At 44.0% G+C, this 20,553-nt stretch overlaps 1 protein-coding gene across 4 annotated transcripts in view; it reads left to right on the top strand.

The window, feature by feature from the left end:
- Positions 1-20,553, top strand: part of FAM180A (family with sequence similarity 180 member A) — an 87,086-nt gene that overhangs the window by 53,509 nt on the left and 13,024 nt on the right. The window lies entirely within an intron of this gene.

Here is a 20,553-nt window from a genome sequence, read left to right on the forward strand (position 1 = left end):
AAAAAAATCTCCTCACTTTCTTTCTTCTTCCCCCTTCTATTAAAATAAAATTAGAGGCAGCTTTTTCAGGACATGGAATGCAGAAGAAAAATCTTGGCAGCCACAAGGGGCATAATTCTATCTTCTCTTCTGGGCAGGTGTTAGGGGTTTAAAAGAAATAGCTACATAGGACAAAATTTAAAATCCCTTCAGGATACAGGGCACCTAAGTAATAGGAACTCTGAATCTGGGGGACTAGCATGTTTCATATACAGAAAGCTGTCAGTATGAAGCTACATGGCATTACCTATGTATATTTATATTTTTTTCAGTGACTTACAAAGGAAGTGTGTCCAGCCAATTCAGGAATTACCTTATGTAGCCCCATCCAGTATCTTTACTAATGATTTTTTTTTACTCTCTCTTTTTCTTTATTCTCTCCACTGGAATTTGGCTGTGGTTCTGTGACTGGTTTGGTAGCACTGTCTGGAATGGGGAAAGGAAACACCTCCTAACCAAATTTTTTGGGACTGAACCTAACCCACAGACATTTCAAGGGAACTTTGGCACCAATGAAGTAGGAGTTAAATTTATTATTCAGTCCCCTCTCCTCCTTCTGTGGGCTTGATTCCTTTCTAACTGAGTCTGTGCTTTATAATAAGAGTTGGATTTTTGAAGGGGCATCAGTGAATGAAGTTGGATGAGACTTTAACTCTTCTTTAGGAGGCAGTGTTGCCTAGTGGCTAGCACGCTGGGCTGAGACTCAGAAGACCTGGGCTCTATTCCCAGCTCTGTCACTGGCTGCAGGGCATTGAGCAAGTCTCTTTGGCTCTCTTAGTTTCCCCATCAGTAAAACAGGGATAGTGATACTGGCATCCTTTGTAAAAAGTGCTTAGAGATCTACCAATGAACAGAACTGTATTAAGCATTATCCCATCTGTGTGTCACGCTGATAAGATAAAAAGGAAATAATTATGCATTGGTCTTTGAAATAAATCTTACCTCTAGGTGGATCAAGGCAGAGAAGTTGGGCATCTTTTCAGGACCAATGTCCTTGAAGTAGAGAGGACAACAGTTACTGCTATACCTTTAATGCCTCTTTGTTTTTATTGATTCAATTACTTTAATTTATCAAATTCATGTAATTACTAAAGTCCAAGGATCGTGAACAAAATGTGGAGAGAAAAAGAAGAGGGCCCCATTCTCCCCCTAGTAGCTTTTAGAGCATGGTAATGCTGAGAGTTTTAACTCCATTTTCTGGCACATTTTTGGGGTGAGTATAAAGGTGGTACTGCCTGGTGAGCCCTACATAAAAGAGGTCAGAAATCCAATTCCCACCTGCTGATGTAGGGGTATCAGCTCGAGGCAAGGGGCTTCAATGGGAAGGACTCCCTGACTGTTCACTGGCACCTGGCCCTCTCAGCTTCATGGCAGCTGCTAGAGCTGTTTCCAGGCACTCTTGCTACCATAGCTGCCTCATTAATTCCTCCCCCACCCCATGAAATACCAGCGTGGCAGCCCCTCTCTTAGTGGAAACCTGAGAGTAGAGTGTTGAGCCTTACATCTTTCCCTAAATGTCAACAGACTTGGGCTCTGTCAGAGCAGTAGGGGAAGCCAGTTTCAGTCAGGGGCCTTCCACTGAAAATAACCTATCCTTAGTCCTAGATGGCTAAATCTGGAGACTGCTAGCTGGAGCACCATCAGCTGTGAAGATCAGCTGCCATGACTGTGAATAAGGGGGTGGGGAGCTATCTCAGATGGCCAGGACCCGAACCATTCAGCAAAGCCAACAACCTGCATGGTATCTGGAAGTGAACAGCATGATGGAATACGTTCTTTGGGGTTGTGACAGTTCTGGGACTCACCACCGTATCACCTCCCACTGGTCGCTCCAGGAATTAATTCAGTCCATCGGGAGCACCCTCTGCTGGCAGTGTCCCATCCGTCTCTTGTCCTCCATTGGCATCTGGACCCACATTGCTCCCCACTTGACAGTGTCCTTCTTCAGGCCACTGCCCCTCCAGCAGTGCCCACTAGTCCATCCTCACCCCTTCTGGGGGATGGTGGTGGGAAATTAGCAACAGTCCTTGCACCTGCCTCAGTGGCTAACCACAACCCCCAAAGTCTAGCTCCTTGTCTCAAGAGCTGGTTGCAATTTGTCTTGGCCACCGTGTGGCCAGGTGCAGTACTGCCCAGTCCAAGGTGGTGGTCTCCTACTCTAGAGACAGACCGCCTGCTGCTTTTCTGGGCAGCCATTATATAGGGCCTAGCCTAGCCCTGATTGGCTGGCTCTAATCTCAGCCCTGATTGGTTCTCAGTAGGCCCTTTCCTGATTGGCTGCTGGCCTGGGCAGCCATTCTGGCCTGCTCCAGCCCCCTCTCACATGGGGGTGGGGTAGCCACTCCACCACAGAGGTTAATACGTCTTTGCAGAGAAGCAGGCACCTTCCAGCATCTCCTGTAGCTTTGTAGTAGTCTTCAAGGGTGCCCCATGGTGGAGCCCATTACACAATCCAGTCTCAAAGGGACAAAGGCATGAATGACAGTAGCAAGATCCTGATGTGAGAGAAATAGTTGCAAACAGATGTAGGTAGGGGATGAAAAAGCCCCCTTGGCCACCAATCTCTGTGTGTGTCTAGGACCATTTGGGAGTCCAGATAAAAACATATTTGTATCAATAATGAAGACAGGACACATCCTTAGTACACACTCAGAATCCTTCCCTCAACCCTCAAGCATCACCTCTGTCTTTTCTGAGCAAAACCTCAGACAGCTAACTCTCATCCAAGTCCTGATCTAGGCTTGGCGCTGAGAATGCAAAGGCAGCACAGCATCTGGATCTGATGAAAACCTGGAGCTGCATATCATCTGCATACTGACCGGTAGCATGAATTGTTTAAAGCAAACACTCCCTCACAAAACAAAAAGTCCCTTGTTAGTTAATAGTTGGCTTTCACAGTAAGGATGAGCATTGGAGGTTTGAGTAAAACGGTACCTGGATCAGAATCCTGCTGTCAAGGATTTGGCCTGTTTCTGCTCCGAGATAGTGATGGGCTAAGATGAGAGACATTTAGTTAAATCTCTGAACTTTGAGAGCTCTTATAAAACAGAGTGCTGCAGTCATAAGCACATAACTAAGAGTGAGCACGTAACCTGCAGCAACCCAAATCTAAATCTTTCTGCCTCTGCAACAGAGCAGTTGAGAGGAGAGACCTAGGGAAGCCTTAGGGTGGGTCTCTCCATAGTAGTCAGGAATGGCTACCAAAGGGAGATAGCATCTCCTCTCCCCTCTCAGCTGTGGTGGAAGCTGGGTAAGCCTTGGGAGGTTAGTACTCAGTATCTTGAATATATTTGCTCTTGTTTTTGAGCGCTTGTTTGAAGGAAAAGAAAAAAAAAAGGAAAGGGTCTTGGGCCGAATGGTGGTGGGAAGCTTTATTCTACTTCCCCCTCCTGGTGAGTTTCATCACTGTTTGGTGTGCACTATTCTTAGCCTGGGCTTTACCAACATTTAAAAAAAGGCAAACAAACATCTTTCTTTCTTCTTGCTCATCCCTATTCTATGCTAATGTTTGTAGTGCCATATGGAATATCACACCCACTCTGTCTCATTTACCTGCTCATATCCAAACGTGAGATGTATCAGGCGGTAGCCGTGTCAGTCTGTATCCACAAAAACAACATGGAGTCTGGTGGCACCTTAAAGACTAACAGATTTATTTGGGCATAAGCTTTCGTGGGTAAAAAACCTCACTTCTTCAGATGCATGGAGTGAAAATTACAGATGCAGGCATTATATACTGACATATGAAGAGAAGGGAGTTACCTCACAAGTGGAGAACCAGTGTTGACAGGGCCAAGTCGATCAGGGTGGATGTAGTTCATCCCCAATAATATATAAGGAGGTGTCAATTCCAGGAAAGGCAAAGCTCCTTTTGTAATGAGCCAGGCACTCCCAGTCCCTATTCAAGCCCAAATTAATGGTGTTAAAATTGCAAATGAATTTTAGTTCTGCTGTTTCTCTTTGAAGTCTGTTTCTGAAGTTTTTTTGTTCAAGAATAGTTACTTTTAAATCTGTTATAGAATGTCCAGGGAGATTGAAGTATTCTGTGCTGGCTTTTGTATGTTACCATTCCTGATGTCTGATTTGTGTCCATTTATTCTGTTACATAGGGACTGTCCAGTTTGGCCACTTTACATGGCAGAGAGGCATTGCTGGCACATGATGGCATATATCACATTAGTAGATGTGCAGGTGAATGAGCCCCTGATGGTGTGGCTCATGTGATTGGGTCCTCATGTTTGTGGGGATGGTGGGGCAGAAAGAGAGTCTCTGAGATAGGATAGACTCTTCAGCCGGGCTAAGTGTGTGGTTGGATAGATTAACAATATTGTTAGATGAGCTGAGGGTACCACTGTTGTAGCCCCCTGTGAGATGGGAACATCTTACAATGAAGGCAAAGCTTGACTAGGAGCAACATTCAGAACAGACCAGTGAGGAGCTTGAATGGAGATGAGGCACATTTCTTTTACACAGCTGAAGTTTTCTAAAGCCTCAATTCCACTCCTTGGCATTCTGATTTCACTTATTTACTCTGAGAAACAGCAAGATAATAACAGGTCTTTTGCAGCAAATGTGATTTTGGATCCATAATGAGTGATTCCCCAGCCCCTCTGTAACAAGGTACAAATAAGAGGTGTGATTATTACAGATGAGCTTGAACCAAAACTCTAGAGCTGCATAGATGTTCAAAGTGGCCAACTTCCAGTAACTATAGAAACCATGGGCCAAATTCTGTTTTGTTTTTTCTATAAACCAGTATAAATCCGGATTAACTCCATTGACTTCAAGTTAGCTGAGAGCAGAATTTAGCTCATTATCCGTATTCTTGGAATTGCTTGGTTTTATAGTAGAAACCCTCAAGCCAGGCTTGCTTGCACATTTCAATTCACGTAGTTATATATTATTAGCTTTCAGAGCTTCCTGATCAGAATCAAATACCACACAGCCAATGAGGTGTGTTTGTAGTGTGGTTCTCTGGGTGAAGATGCAATCTGATTCCTCAGGGGTGAGCTTCCGTCGACAGTGAGGAAGCAATTGTGTCTGTAATTTCACCCACCATTAAAGGCTGTGGAAGGAGGAATGGAAAATGTAAGGTTGGAAGAAGGTCAAGGTTTTCTCACTGGATCCATATGCATTGCTATAAATCTCTCCTCCCACTCTCTGCAAAAGTGGATCATCTATAATTCCATAAAGCTGTGGATGTATTTATTCCCTGGATACATTTCCTGTGTTTGCCGCTGGGGAGAAAGGATGCCTATCTACCTTGATTTCCCCAGAACAGTCCTAATTCTTAGCGTTATATCTAGTGTTCTGGCAATGTAAATATTGAACCTGAGTGAATGGCTATTGTTCAAGTCACTACCATTTCGAATTACATGCTGCTGCCTATAGTGCTGCCACAGCTGCAGAAAACTGGCTGCTTTCTGGAGCCAAGTGGGAGAGGGAAGTGTGTCCATGCCCAAGCATTCATTTCACACTTGAGGTAGGGTTTAATTCTTCAGCTGATCCATGACCAGAGGCCCATGCCAGGTCCGTGGTGGTCCTGCCACGTGCACTGTCTATATAGTCCATCCTGGCAAAGGAACAAGGTGAATCACCAAAACTTTTTATATTACTCTCCTCTTTCCCACCCTGCTCCATATTGTCCACCTCCTTTCTGCAGCAGCCTCTAGAATTCCCTGCTGACAATAATACTCATCACTTCTAGCTTGGATGGCGCAAGCAAAGAAAATCTAGCTTGAATACCGCATGTAATTACCACACAAATGGACACACACACCCAGTAGCCCCACATGTACTGGGTCATGGTTTTGGCTTGTATAGAACATGATGATGATTGTAAAAGTCTGGCCCAAGAAGGAAAACAAATTAAACCAGCTGGTCTTGAAACAAGAGCTTTTTAAATACAGTGTCCTTTTCACTTGCTCTGATTTCCATAGAGTACTTATTATCTGATTCATAAAAAATATATATACAACTATGAAGGATTTGAAATACTATGAAACTTGGCCAATTTTCTTTGCTTGTGTGTAAAATTTGCTCCTTCTTACACAGTAAAGCAGTGTTTCCCAAACTTGGGACACTGCTTGTTTAGGGAAAGCCCCTGGCGGACCGGGCTGGTTTGTTTACCTGCCACGTCCACAGGTCCAGATGATCGCTGCTCCCACTGGCCGCGGTTCTCTGCTCCAGGCCAATGGGAGCTGCTGGAAGCGACAACCAGTACGTCCCTTGGCCTGCGCTGCTTCCAGCTGCTCCCATTGGCCTGGAGCAGCGAACCGCAGCCAATGGGAACCACGATCACCTGGACCTGCAGACACAGCTGGTAAACAAACTGGCCCGGCCCGCCAGGGGCTTTCCCTAAACAAGCAGCATCCCAAGTTTGGGAAACACTGCAGTAAATAAAATACTTTCCTTTTATCTGACTTCCATGCTTGCCTTGAAGGGTGCCTGGATCCCATATTATTTTGCTTGTATGATACTATTGGGCTAAATTTTTCTCTAGTGTAACTCCACTGAACTCCGTGCAGTTATGCCAGCAGAACATTTTGCCAGTTATATCAGTTATATCACCTGTCCTGAATTTCATAGGTTTATACCAGTTCTTGGAGATCTATGATTGTTACAAGTATCTGGAATCTCCTCATTTCAGGTTAATTTCTTAGTAGTGACAATGCAATTCACAACATTGTGACTTTGTTTAAAGCAGTGTGGGCTAGTGCAATGGTTTTCAAAGCCGGTCTGCCCCTTGTGTAGGGAAAGCCCCCTTGTGGGCCGGGTCGGTTTGTTTACCTGCCACGTTCTCAGATTCGGCTGATCGTGGCTCCCACTGGCCGCGGTTTGCTGCTCCAGGCCAATGGGGGCCACGGGAAGCGGTGCGGGCCGAGGGATGCGCTGGCCACCCTTCCTGCAGTCCCCCATTGGCCTGGAACAGCGAACCACAGCCAGTGGGAGCCGCGATCGGCCGAACGTGTGGATGCGGCAGGTAAACAAACTGTCCTGGGCCACCAGGGGCTTTCCCTGAACAAGCGGTGGCCCTGGTTTGAGAACCACTGGGCTAGTGGCTAGAACATTGGACAGTGATTCAGGAGACCTGGATTCTACTCCCAGCTCTACCACCGGGCTGATGGGTGACCTTGGACAAGGCACCTCAACTCTCTGTGGCTCAGTTTTCCCATCTGTAAAATGAGAATATTGATTCTTTTTCTCCTTTGAAAAGTGCTTTGAAATGTACTGATGAAAAGTGCCATATAAGAGCACATTTTTAAAATTTGATGTCATACAAACAGTGCCTCTACAGACACTTGATGGACTTAAATAATAGACATATGGAATCAAATAAAGAATAAATAAATTTAAAATAAAAATGACCAAAAGGAGAGAGAGTGAATATAGAAAAGAAAAATAATGGGGTGTGGAAGGTGGGGAATGTATTTTCAGGTGGGCTCTGAAAATGGAGTGAGAGCTGATGAGGTAAAGAACTACAGGGAGGCTGTCCCACATGGCAGATGGTTCAGAGGAGAAGGCTCTTGCACCAGCAGTGGTGAGAATGTGAATTTGTAATGAAAGGAGACTATTGCAGAGGCAGCAGACAAGGGACTAGAGGGATCCTGAGGTAGGGTAGAGAAAGCCCAGACAAGGTTAAAAAGGGGCCAGATCCTGATCCCCATTCAGGCTGCGTTGTTTCACCCCAGCAGCAGAAAGTATTGGAAAGCCAGTGAACTTAATTCTTGGAGAGTTTTACCTACACAGGAAATCTCCTAGTGGTGTAGAACTGGCATAGCAGCTCTATACCAAACCTCATCCCAGCATGTTGCTGGCTCCTGAAGCAGCGGGGCCATGGGTAGCCAGATTTAAGTTACAGGAGCCTTTTTTCCAGACAAGTGGTAAAGGCTGTTTAAAAAAAAAAATGCAGATCAAGCATTTAGTGTAAGCCTGTTGCAGATGAATCAGATAATACCATCAGCCTGGCATACATAGATGGGACACCGCTGCTAGAGACAGACCTGCACTAAAACCCTGGAGCTACACACACAAACATTAAGAGTGTTTTGCTCTGGGTCTGAAATTTGTGGATCAGTCTAATTTCTTGTTTAAGGTTCCATTTAGTAAGTAGAATCTCAGCCTCACTGAAGTGAATGGGACTTTTGACATTGATTTCAATGAAGCCAAGATTTAACCCACTATCTGTTACTGCATGTCCCATAGTAGGTGAGAATGATCAAAGACTTCCAGCACATGCATGAGGAATTGCTGGGAATTTGCTAAAGGTGTCTTCATCAGAAGTGGCTTTAGCACTTTTGAATGCCACATGTGTAGGTTATATGGGTGTCAGAAGGTAATAGGGAAAGGAGTTGTTGTTCTATAGAATCACAGAATGAAAGAAGAAATGTTTTCCCAATCAGCACTGAGTATACAGACCACTGTTACCTGCAAACCGGCTTTGTGGAGAGGGGAACAAGCCAAAGTCCAAAATGGTAAACTTCCTCCTCCCATTAAAAGGAAAGGCAGGAGTATTGGGCACACTTTCCACCCACCTTTCTCCATCTATTTCTCCTTCCCACCACTCTGAGGTAATAATAACTAATCATACTTTGTACTTCTATATCGTATGACACCTGTTCCTTGGAGAGACCCTCCCCATGGGTATTCTGCCTTTCTGACGATTGTGTATCTGCTGGATCTGAGACATAGTCCCTTGAACCAGCCTCAGTCTGTTACATAACATGAGCTTACTAACCCATTAAGTGGCTTAACCTTTAAGAAGGAGCAGCTTTTATCTCCTCAGAGGTTCCGAGGAGAGTTAGTGCTGTAACGATGGCCCGGTTGCTATTGTCTCATCATCAGTGTGGTGGTGATGGTGGGAGTTCAGTATTGGAGTTGGGACCCGGAAGATGAATGTGTGAAAAAGAAAAAAGTAGACTAAAATGATAACCGTTGCTCACTTTTGTTCCCACAGAGGGTTCTTTCTTTCATTAAAGCATATGCAGGGGCATTTCTCGGCCCAATTTGCTGGCTATGGTTGGCAGCTCACCAACTCCCTTGAGATCAGCATTCATTCCTTTCATTGTTTTGAAATTCCTCACCAGCCACAGTGAATTAGGTCACCAGCCACAGTGACTTAACACTGCACATGCGTCTCCGCTTGGAGAAGTCATGTTGGCTGTTTCCCTTCCCTCCTCCTCCCACCCCCCCAAAAAAAAGGTTGGATGAGGAAAAAGAAAATTCCTGAAGGGACAGGGCATGCTTGCTCGGCTGGAGACTCAGGTTAGATTCCCTGGGGAGTTCAAGTGGCAGAAAGATGCATTTCCAGGCCAGATACCCAAAACTGCACTGTGGTGGCACATATATTGCCCACACCCTCATGATACTTGAGGAGTAGAATGATGAGATTACATGATGACACGAAGTATTTGCATAGCTATGAACCTGTAAAGCTGCACTGACTTTGACCTGGAAATCTGCTTGCATGGGTGAGACATGGGTTTGAGTGGTGTGGTCTATTTTGTGGGCTTCAGGATAGCATGGACCAGTGTCCTGGTTTCTCTATTGTTTTGGAAATGGATATTGTTTTTCCAAACTGGCAGTGCTTATATGAGCCAGATAGGAGGAACCACATACCTATCTATAAAATGGACAGGCTGGGCAAGGGGAGTTGGGAAAAAGGCACAAGACAGACACACAGAAAGACTAGAGGAAGGGCTGGAGGCAAAAAGAAAACAGAGCAGGTGAGAGGGCAGAGGATAATCCATGAAACTAAAAGGGGAGGGAAAAGTAGAAGATGGAAGGAGAAACAAAGAATTTGATAAATATGAATGGTGGGAAAGATTAAAGCATACACAATTTTATAGTTATGGCAATTGTAACCCACAGAGCATGTTGGTCTGTTACAGCTGCACCCTGTTCCTTCCCATGGGAGCCTGCTTCTTTAGCTTAAGATGCACTGACATCTGCTTTTAGGTCTGGAAGTCCCCCGTTCATTCCCTCGTGTTGGCCATCCTGGTAGATGTTGCACAACTTTGTTTATTCCTATCCCTGGAGAGGAGAAAAATAGTTGTTTTCTTGAATTTTTATTCATGAAATGCAGATTGTATTCCTGTGGGTATTGTTTGTGTCTCTAACACAGGGGTAGGCAACCTACGGCATGTGTGTCGAAGGTGGCACGTGAGCTGATTTTCAGTGGCACTCACAGTGCCCGGGTCCTGGCCCCCAGTTCGGGGGGCTCTGCATTTTAATCTAATTTTAAATGAAGCTTCTTAAACATTTAAAAAACCTTATTTACTTTACATGCAACAATAGTTTAGTTATATATTATAGACTTATAGAAAGAGACCTTCTAAAAATGTTAAAATGTGTTACTGGCACACACAACCTTAAATTAGAGTGAATAAATGAAGACTCGGCACACCACTTCTGAAAGGTTGCCGATCCCTGCTCTAACACCCAGCTAAAATAGAAAATTAATGTTAATACATGTAACTGTACTATTTATTGCTATTGTCCATGGTTTGGCACTGGACAAACACCATTTCTAGTTACTCACTACTTTTTAAAATTGCAATATCAATGTTTAGGACATCATGCCATAACTGGAACCGTACATATCATAACCTTAGTCCCAGATTTGGACCTTAGCGTCCAAAATATGGGGGTTAGCATGAAAACCTCCAAGCTTAGTTACCTGCTTGGACCTGGTACCTGCTGCCACCACCCAAAAAATTAGAGTGTTTTGGGGCACTCTGGTCCCCCTGAAAAACCTTCCCTGGGGACCCCAAGACCCAAATCCCGTGAGTCTCACAACAAAGGGAAATAATCCTTTTTCCCTTCCCCCCTCCAGGTGCTCCTGGAGAGATACACAGACACAAGCTCTGTGAATCCAAACAGAGTGAATCTCCCTCTCTGTTCCCAATCCTGGAAACAAAAAGTACTTTCCTATTCCCCCAGAGGGAATGCAAAGTCAGGCTAGCAATCCAACACACAGATCTCCCCTTGATTTCTTCCTCCCACCAATTCCCTGGTGAGTACAGACTCAATTTTCCTGAAGTAAAGAAAAACTCCAACAGGTCTTAAAAGAAAGCTTTATATAAAAAGAAAGAAAAATACATACAAATGTTCTCTCTGTATTAAGATGATACAACACAGGGTCAATTGCTTAAAAGAATATTGAATAAACAGCCTTATTCAAAAAGAATACAAATCAAAGCACTCCAGCACTTATATTCATGCAAATACCAAAGAAAAGAAACCATAGAACTTACTATCTGATCTCTTTGTCCTTACACTTAGAAACAGAAGACTAGAAAGTAGAAAGTACTTCTCCAAAGCTCAGAGAAAGCAGGAAAACAGACAAAAGACTCAGACACACTATTCCCTCCACCCAAAGTTGAAAAAATCCGGTTTCCTGATTGGTCCTCTGGTCAGGTGCTTCAGGTGAAAGAGACATTAACCCTTAGCTATCTGTTTATGACAGTACATTTCTCGTAATTGCAGGAACTTCTGCTTCTCCAGACCTGCATTCCAAGTTGACAGAAAGTTCTGGGAGCCAGAAGGTCCAGTAATTATTAAAACACAAAGGATTTTTTTTTGTCCTTACTAACTTTATAAACAAACAGAACCATGAGTTACAGGGGACCGAGTTAGTATAGCCTCTTCTTGGACTGGAAAGTTTAAGGCTCAGTTGTGTCTGCACAGAAATGAAAGGGGAGAGGACAAGGGCACAAGATTTTTCTTTGCCCATGTGCCCCAGTGGAAAGGTTGGCTTAGGTAGCCAAAGGACTATGGAAATCCAGAGAGGACAGGAAATGTCTAATAATGTCATGGCCTTGCTTCTATACAGATCAGCAGAGCTAGCCCAATGTGGAACAGAGGGCATGCTGCACCCATCAAAGGGATGCTTGGTGGCCATGCCCCTGGTTTAGATGAGTGAACTGCAGAACTGTCAGATGTCCTCCATCAAACCCACTAAGATCAATGAACAACAGAGACCTACTTCCTGGAAATGTTTGAAGCTCACTTCTGCATGATCTAACACAAAAACTGCTCCCCACTCTCTCTCATCTATCTGTCTGCTCTCACTCATGCATTATCCTGTCTCCGCTCAAAACCATCTCAGCTGCACAGGGCCAGACTGGGTTTTGCAGAACCCTGAGTAAAGTATGATGTAGGTGGAATGAGGTTGTAGCCCACGTAATGTAGCTAGAGGGAATAGTTCTGAGGAGAGGATCATGGCATTTGGCACTAAGGGTCTAGATAGGAAAATGTGTCAGTTGTTAGTAGGGCATGTTGACTAGGCTGCTTGTCTTTGTTAGGCCATAGGATGTTGCATCTCCTGTGCAGGAAGACAAGACTGTAAGTGGGTGTTGCTAAGAGGTCATTAGTGTGTTGGCGAAAATGGAGTCTGTCACACAAGCAAGTGCCTCTCCACTGAAGTCTTTGCAAATCAGTGCAGCTGATTGTACCTTTGCAGCCCTACCAGTGAGTTAGAACATAAGAACAGCCATACTGGGTCAGACCAAAAGCCCAGTATCCTGTCCTCTGACAGTAGCCAATGTCAGGCACTCCAAAGGGAATGAACAGACAGGTAATCATCAAGTGATCCATGCCCTGTCACCCAATCCCAGCTTCTGGCAAACAGAGGCTAGGGACACCATTCCTGCCCATCCTGGCTAATAGCAATTGATGGACATATCCTCCATGAATCTATCTAGCTCCCTTTTCAACCCTGTTACAGTATTGGCCTTCACAACACCTTCTGACAAGGAGTTCCAGAGGCTGACAGTGTGTTGCATGAAAAAATACTTTCTTGTGTTTGTTTTAAACCTGCTACTTATTAATTTCATTTGGTGGCTCCTTGTTCTTGTATTATGAGGAGGCATAAATAACACTTCCTTATTTACTTTCTCTATACCACTCATGATTTTATAGACCTCTATCATATGCCCCCTTAGTCACCTTTTTTCCAAGCTGAAAAATCCCTGTCTTATTAATCTTTCCCCATTCGGAAGTCGTTCTATACCCCTAATTATTTTTGTTTCCCTTTTCTGAACCTTTTCCAATTCCAATATATCTTTTTTGAGATGGGGTGACCACATCTGCACATAGTATTCAAGGTGTGGGCATGCCATGGATTTATATAGAGGCAATATGATATTTTCTGTCTTATTATCTATCCCTTTCTTGATTCCCAAGATTCTGTTAGCTTTTTTGACAGCCACCGCACATTGACTGGATGATTTCAGAGAACTATCCACAGTGACTCCAAGATCTCTTTCTTGAGTGGTAATGGCTAATTTAGACCCCATCATTGTGAATGTATAGTTAGGATTATGTTTTCCAATGTGCATTTCCAATATGCATTATCAACATTAAATTTCATCTGCCATTTTGTTGTCCAGTCACTCAGTTTAGTGAGATCTTTTTGTAACTCTTCGCAGTCTGCCTGGGACTTAACTATCTGGAGTAGTTTTTATCATCTGCAAATTTTGCTACCTCACTGTTTACCCCTTTTTCCAGATTGTTTATGAATATGTTAAATAGGACTGGGCCCAGTACAGATCTTTGGGGGACACCACTATTTACCTCCCTCCATTCTGAAAACTGATCATTTATTCCTACCCCTTGTTCCCTATCTTTTAACCAGTTACCAATCCATGACAGAACCTTCCCTCTTATCCCATGACTGCTCATTTTGCTTAAGAGCCTTTGGTGAGGTACCTTGTCAAAGGCTTTCTGAACATCTAAATGCACTATATCCACTGGATCACCTTTGTCCTCATGCTTGTTGACCCCCTCAAAGAATTCTAGTAGATTGGTGAGGCATGATTTCCCTTCACAAAAACCAAGTTGACTATTTCCCAACAAATTATGTTCATCTATGCGTCTGACAATTTTGTTCTTTATAATAGTTTCAACCAATTGACCTGGTATTGAAGTGAGGCTTACTGGCCTGTAGTTGCCAGGGTTACCTCTGGAGCCCTTTTTAAAAATTGGCATCACATTAACTATCCTCCAGTCATTTGTTACAGAAGCTGATTTAAATGATAGGTTACAGATGACAGTTAGTAGTCCTGCAATTCCACATTTGAGTTCCTTCAGAACTCTTGGGTGAATACCATCAGGTTCTGGAGACTTATTACTGTTTAGTTTATCAATTTTTTCCAAAACCTCCTCTACTGACACCTCAATTTGAGACAGTTCCTCAGATCTGTCAGCCAAAAAGAATAGCTCAGGTTTGGGAATCTCCCTCACATCCTCAACAGTGAAGACCAATGCAAAGAATTCATTTAGTTTCTCTGCAATGGCCTTATTGTCTTTTAGCGCTCCTTTAGCATCTTGATTGTCCAGTGGCCCTACTGGCTGTTTAGCAGGCTTTCTGCTTCTGATGTATTTAACATTTTTTTTGCTATTTCTTTTGGAATTTTTGGCTAGCTGTTCTTCAAATTCTTTTTTTGGTCTTTCTAATTATTTGGTCTTTTCTAATTAGAAAAGAGTTGTGTTAGCTCTTCTAACCTCATCTTGGTTGGAAAAAGCTATTTGCATTTTTTAAAATCTTTTTGCAAAATGCAGCGCATTTTGTGCAATGATACTTCAAGGATCATTTTCTAAATACAAATGATAAAAATAATCCAGAAAACTACAAAGCACCATCTGAGCAACCTCTCACTGACAAACTGATATGCACTGCTCACTCTCCTTATATAGACACGCAGTATTAAAGCAGTGTGCATAGTCTGGTGCTCATGAGCAGCTCAAGAATAACAAATCAGTGCCCATTATTATTTTATTTCTTTATTTGCATTGTGGTAGTGCCTGGAAGTCCCAGTCACGGACCAGACCCCCTTGTGCTAGGCGCTGTACAAATACAGAACAAAATGACGGTCCCTGCTCCAAAGGGTTTACAATCTAAGTAATAATCCAGTGTTCATGAGTAGCCCTATGTAAACAATCTAGTGAGCATATGAGATGATGGAAAAACAATCCTCTATGGAAGAACATTTCAGATGGAATGTTCTAGGCAGTTATCATTAATGAAAGGATAAATAACATTAATCAAAGTTTTTTTCTCATTAAAGAGGAACAATACATTCTTTTAAATCCAGGCTATTTTATTCAAGGCTTTCTTCAGCAATTGTACAACTTCTCCAGCTCTAATAACCCCTAGAGGGTGGGTGGATATCATGGCTGCACTCAGTCAGTAATGCCTCAGACTCTGCCTCACATGGAAGGAGCAGTCTCCTGAATTTGGTCTTCCTAATTTTATAACATCATGCCATTATCATTTTGGCCTAAATATTTACTTGGGTCATTTTCCTGGAAGCCAAAATCCATTTTTCAAGTTCAGATCAACAAACTCCAAGGGAGGAGTGACTGGAGAAAGGGGATGCCTATCGCTGAATTGAATACACATCAACAAATGCCGCAAAATCCAGTCAGGCTGAGAGAATGTGAGATGGCACCTGCAGAGTGAAGTCAGGGACTGGAAGTTTTCATTTGTTTCAGTGGAAGCAGCAGGTGCTCAGCAGCTTCAGAATTGGCCCCATATATGGATAATTGAGAAAAGTTCTGGTTATATTGTTGAGCACAACACTTAGCGAACGTAAACCTCAACTCCTCCTCTCTGTGCTCCAGAGATGGCCCCTTGGATGCCAGAGCTCTTTGCATGACCTTGCTTTACTCCATATATGGCACAACACAATGCGATTTGTAGTGCAGTGCCTTTATGTAAACTTCACCAATGCTGACTTTAATGAGGCGATGCCAGTTTAGTTCATCTGAGGATCCATCCCAGAATGTCTAGCTGGCTTTAGCAATGCACTTTCTTTGAGTTGGCTTGGCTTTCTGCACTTGAAATCCTAATAGCAAGCCCAGTCTTACTTCAAACTTCAGCTTTCACTCATTGGGATATGAAATCAGAAATATTTGAATATTCCAACTTCAGAGCAGTGTGAAATTTATTGTGGAGAAAGGACAGCCTTGTGGGTAAGGCACTCTGCTGAGACGCAGGAGAGAGGGATTCAGTTCCTGACTCTCCTGCAGTCTTTCTATGTGACCTTAAGCATGCCACTTGGTCCAGTGTTTCCCAAAGAGAGCGTCACGGGAAGGGTTCTAGATGGATTGCATGCCCAGTGCACAGGGGAGGACCTGGGGTCAGGGGGTTGGAAAGCCAGCCTGCCCAGCACTCAGCCCACAATGGCAGGTTCTGTTCTGTGGGGCTGACTCCCAGCTCCAGACATTGCGACCAGGCACCAGGGCTGGCTCTAGGCACCAGAAAAACAAGCAGGTGCTTGGGGCAGCACATTTGCAGGGGGCAGCATTTGGGCTTTTTCTTTTTTTTTTAAACTCACTTCCTCCCCTCTCACAACCCTGCAGAAGCAGAGCCACGGAGCAGAGGGGGATCCAGCATGGGAACTGAGAACCCATGGGACCCTGGGAGCTGTAGTTCCTTGCCTAGCTCCCTGCCCATAGAGCCAGTCTTGGAGCAGGGGCACTGCTGAGGGTGGGGTCAGTGCCCCCTCAGTGGGATGAGGAGCAGGCAGAGGTGGAGAAGGATGCTGGCTGATGATTTTGGGCCAACCCACATGAATTTGAACGTTGGGAGGATTGCAAAAAAGATAAATGCAGTTGTTGGTCACCTCAGAAAAAAGTTTGGAAACCATCAGCTTAATCTCACTGTGTTTCAGTTCTCCTTCTGCTTGCATATTTTATCACTTCTTCCCCTCCTTTGTCTGTCATGTCTGTTTAGGTTGTAAGAGGTTTGGGGTGGGGATTGTCTATTTGCATGCACAGCATCTGGCACATGGGTCCCTGATCTTGGCTCAGGCTTCTGTATTAGAAATAATACATTTCAAATCCAACTTTCAAGCTTTTAGTACATTATTGGCAATACCCAAAATGCTGGTGAAATTCCACTGGTATGCTATAACATGCATACACTTTGCAGTGTGTTTAAGATTTTACATATCTTTACAGTCATCGTCTGTTATCCCATCAACGTCACTTTCATGCCAGACGTTTGCAAAGTTATGATGAAAATTTGATAGAATGAACTCTCTTCTTCTGATTTTTATTTCAAATGTGCCACACCTCACACCCCTGGCTCTGAGTTAAGGACTTTTAGGTGGTTCTTACTCTTCAGATTTTTCTGAGCAGCAAAATAGCTGTGCAATTCCAATTCATAAAACACATCTACATCAGTCTTCTCCTCCCACTCTTCGGAAATACATGATGCTTTGGAAAGACTCTGTTTCCAGGGACAATTCATTTCCTCAGTGAAAGGATCTTATAGTCCCCTGCAACTTGCTCAGTGGACAAGGCTGGTTTCTACACTTTCCCCATCTAGCACATCTTTATGTCATTAAGAAAACTAGCAGCAGATGCACAGACATATGGAGATCAGCTAACATCTGGAAAGACAGCTGTGTTCTTCCTATTTCTGAAGCAGAAATAAAATCCTAAAGCAGGGGAGAGAAAAGAGAAATTAATGTTTTCTCATTCTACAAATTTATTTAAATTTGTAGGGTGCTGTGGGAGGGAGAGGGGAACAACTCTGGTCCTTCCTAATCAGAGAAAAAAATCAGCAATGTAAAGGAAATCCCTCGCCAGCTTTGACCTGTGTGTATTGATACCTGATATTACTGGAGATCAGCTTACCCCATCTGTGGATCTAGTAATGTGTGAGTACTTCATAATAAACTATTTATTAAAAGAATTTTGCCTCTATTTCTGTTCCCAAATAGTTTGTGGGTAAATTGTTATATTTCTTAATTTATTCATGACATGGAATTATTTCTAAGAAACTAATCTCTTTGGCAAATAATTCTTGGAGCCAGGTTCTGCTATTCTTTCTTACATTAAATAATAGCTTGGTGATCTCAGTGAGACATCTCATAGATTAAGGTGCTAGTCAATGTGAGTAATAGCATCTAGATCTTAGTCTGCAGATTGTCTGTGGTAAATTCATAGATTTAAAGGCCGGCAGGGACTATTAGATCATCTAGTCTGACCTCCAGTATATTACAGCCATAGAATTTCACCCAGCTACCCTTGTACTGAGCCCAATACTTCTGTCTGGCTAACACTTATCTTCCTGAAAGGCATCCAGTCTTGATCTGAAGCCATGAAGAGGTGGAGAATTGGCTACTTCGCTTGGTAGTTTGTTCCAATGGTAAATCATCCTTGTTGTTCAAAATAATTGTGCTTTATTTCACTGGAAACTTTTGAAATCAATGTTGTGTTAGTTAGTTACCTAATTATTGTCTTATTGTTTCTGTCCCCTGATTTGATGTCTGATGGAACTAACCAACAATAGTGCAAATTTAAAATGGAATATTTGAATGCAACATTGCTGTTTGTGACTCAAAATCCAAATTGTTGTCTGCTTAGTTATGCAATTCAGAATTGACTTTTGATTAATTTTTGAGTACTTACAATTTAAATGAGCTGGTGTGTGTGTGTGTGTGCGTGTGCATGCACACACGCTATCGAAGCGTGTTTCTTGGAATAGTTAAGGGAACTAACAAAAAGGGAGAAACACAGCAGAAGTAAATTAGTTGAAATTTCAAATAACTTTGGTTGGAAATGTTTTGCCCAGCAATACGGGGAGCAGAAGAAGCAGTAATAGCTTTCAGTGGCACAACGCATAAGGAAGTCTGTGTGCAGTGCCGGCTCCAGCTTTTTTGCCGCTCCAAGCGGTAGAAAAAAAAAAAAAGAAGAACCTGACTGAGCTGCCGCCAAAGTGCCACCAAGGAGTAAGGCCTGGTCTACTCTACGCGTTTATACTGATTTTAGCAGCATTAAACTGATTTAACGCTGCATCCATCCACACAGCGAAGCCCTTTATATCGATATAAAGGGCTCTTTAAACTGGTTTCTGTACTCCTCCCCGATGAGAGGAGTAGCGCTGAAATTGGTATTACCATATCGGATTAGGGTTAGTGTGGCCACAAATCGACGGTATTGGCCTCCAGGCGGTATCCCACAGTGCACCACTGTGACCGCTCTGGAAAGCAATCTGAACTCAGATGCACTGGCCAGGTAGACAGGAAAAGCCCCGAAAACTTTTGAATTTCATTTCCTGTTTGCCCAGCCTGGAGCTCTGATCAGCACGGGTGGTGCTGCAGTCCCAAATCCAAAAAGAGCTCCAGCATGGATCGTATGGGAGATACTGGATCTGATCGCTGTATGGGGGGACAAATCTGTTCTATCAGAGCTCCATTACAGAAGACAAAATGCCAAAGCATTTGAAAAAAATCTCCAGGCTATGATACAGAGTCCACAGCACAGTGCTGTGTGACAAGCGTAACAGAAAGCCAAAGAATTAAATGGATGCTCATGGAGGAAGGGGGGTGGGGACTGAGGACCCCAGCTAACCCACAGTCCCCACAGTCTCTGAAAAGCATTTGCATTGTTGGCTGAGCTCCCAATGCCTGTAGGGTCAAACACATTGTCTGGGGTGGTTCAGGGTATATCTCGTCAATTTACTTCCCCTCCCCCCACCGTGAAAGAAAAGGGGAAAAAATCGTTTCTTGACTTTTTTCAATGTCACCGTATGTCTACTGCATGCTGCTGGTAGACACGGTGCTGAGGCAATGAACAGCAGCATCCTCTCCCCTCCCTTCCCTGGTGGCAGACGGTACAGTGCAGTAGGACTGGTAGCCGTCCTCATCATCAGCCCGTGAGTGCTCCTGGCTGGCCTCAGGTGAGGTCGGCCGGAGGCGCCTGGGTAAAAATAGGAATGACTCTCGGTTATTCCCGGCAGATGGTACAGAACGGCTGGTAACCGTCCTTATCATAGCAACTGGGGGCTGAGCTCCATCAGCCTCTCTTTCATGTCTAAAGAAAAGATTCTGTACTGCCTGGACTATCATAGCAGCTGGAGGCTGCCTCCTCCTCATTTTATCTCACTAAAAAGTCAGTGTTTCTTATTCTTGCATTCTTTATTACTTCATCACCCAAATGAGGGGACCCTGCAACGGTAGCCCAGAAGGGTTGGGGGAGGAGGGAAGCAACGGGTGGGGTTGTTGCAGGGACACCCCCTAGAGTGGCATGCAGCTCATCATTTCTGTGGGATCTGACACGCAGAAGCTGTGCTCTCTGGTTCTCTGATACACTGGTTCTCTAGCACACTTGCCCCATATTCTAGGCAGGACTGACTCTATTTTTAGATACAACATAAAGGAGTGAATGACCCGGGTGGTCATTCCCATTTTTGTCTTTGCGCCCCCGGCCGACCTCAGCAAAGGTCAGCCAGGAGCACCCGTGACAGCAGCAGACGGTACAGAACGACTGATAACCGTCATCTCATTGCCAATTTACAATGGCACAGCAGAGACGGTACAGAATGACTGGTAACCGTCTCTGCTACCTTGCAAAGGCAAATGAATGTAGCTCTGTAGCGCTGCAGTACCGCCTCTGTCAGCGGCATCCAGTACACATACGGTGACAGTGACAAAAGGCAAAACGGGCTCCATGGTTGCCATGCTATGGCATCTGCCAGTGCAATCCAGGGAAAAAGGGCGC

Source organism: Gopherus flavomarginatus, chromosome 1 (assembly GCF_025201925.1).
Source record: "Gopherus flavomarginatus isolate rGopFla2 chromosome 1, rGopFla2.mat.asm, whole genome shotgun sequence".
NCBI classification, from domain to species: Eukaryota; Metazoa; Chordata; order Testudines; family Testudinidae; genus Gopherus; species Gopherus flavomarginatus.